The sequence below is a fragment of the Helianthus annuus genome, chromosome 4 (genome assembly GCF_002127325.2).
Source record: "Helianthus annuus cultivar XRQ/B chromosome 4, HanXRQr2.0-SUNRISE, whole genome shotgun sequence".
NCBI lineage: Eukaryota > Viridiplantae > Streptophyta > Magnoliopsida > Asterales > Asteraceae > Helianthus > Helianthus annuus.
In genome coordinates, this window is record NC_035436.2 from 113,852,606 (window position 1) to 113,853,965 (window position 1,360).

Genomic DNA, 1,360 nt, shown 5'->3' on the forward strand with positions numbered 1-1,360 from the left:
TATGTACATGTATCAACAGTCAAGTAGCAGTTTATCAGTAATCTCAGTCAAGCACAGTAATTAAGCAACAATTAATAGTTAATTAAGACGTACGGATACCTGGTTTAGTGAGGGTTGTCACACCCTTGTTGTTATTGAGAGAAATTTTGTGATTCATTTCATGGTTGTTGAAAGTTTGTTCTTGGGTTTTGATTTTGTTGGTTACTACTATTGCTAGGTTCTCTCTAACCAAGGTTAGGGTGGTTACGCCATCCTTGGTTGTAGGTACCTGTCGCGGGACCTGACCGCCTAGGTCTATTATCAATGTAGTTTACCGTTTCCGTTTGATTATCCATTTCTTTCATACAACTCCAATTTCCATGTGGCCCACCACACCCTTCACAAGCCATAACCGAGGCTGTTTTTGCCATTTCTAATTTTTTGATTTTTGAAGAGAGGGCCTCGATTTGGGCTTGTAAAGAAGTGCTTTCGTCAACCTTATGGGCGCCCGGGGCAATAGATTTATTGCCTCGGGGAGTGTGCCACTGAAAATTGTTTTGAGCAATTTACTCAATTTGATTATAAATTTCATTTGGGCGGCGATTACCCTAAAAGTCCCCCGGAGTTAGAGTCAATTGTTTGTCTTGTGTGTGGCAACAACCCATTATAAAAAGTGGATACTTGTTGCCATACCACAAGACCATGATGAGGACACTTTCTTAGTAGCTCCTTGAACCTTTCCCAAGTTTCATATAAGGATTCCCCATCCTCTTGTGAGTACATATTAATTTCAGTCATTAATTTAGCCGTTTTAGAAGGTGGGAAATACTTATATAAAAACTTTTTGGCTAGTTCATCCCAGGTGTTTACCGAACCAACTGGGAGGGTGCTAAGCCAAGCTTTAGCTCGGTCTTTTAGTGAAAATGGAAACATTCGGAGGCGGGTGGCGTCGTTTGATGCTCCATTGATCCGAAAAGTATCACATATTTCCAAAAAGTTGGTAATATGTAAATGGGGATCTTCGTCCGCAAGCCCGTGGAAGGTTGCGGAGTTTTGAAGAATTTGTATCAAATGCGGCCGAAGTTCGAAGTTGTTGGCATCGACATTCGGTGCAGTGATAGCGGCACCAAGATTACCTACTATGGGCCGTAGGTAATCCATTAGGGTACGTTGATCCGCCATCGGAAGTGGGTCCCTCGAAACTTTCTCTTGGCTTTTAGCTTTAAGTCTTTTTCTTAGAAAGCATTCGGGTTCGTCTAGAGGTTCTTTTATGTCTTTACTAGAACTGGAGCTCATGCACTACGTAGGAAGTTTAGGTGTGGCGCCTGGGTTCCAAGTCCTGTGATAAAAACAAAAAGATTGTTGGTCAGAAGTTTCACCA

The 1,360-nt window shown here is 42.0% G+C and overlaps 1 non-coding gene across 1 annotated transcript; it reads left to right on the forward strand.

Moving 5' to 3' along the window:
• Positions 1-676: 676 nt before the first annotated feature.
• Positions 677-783, forward strand: LOC118492031. The gene has a single exon (XR_004892472.1). It is a non-coding gene; the product is annotated as a small nucleolar RNA R71 (small nucleolar RNA).
• The last annotated feature ends 577 nt before the right edge of the window (positions 784-1,360 follow it).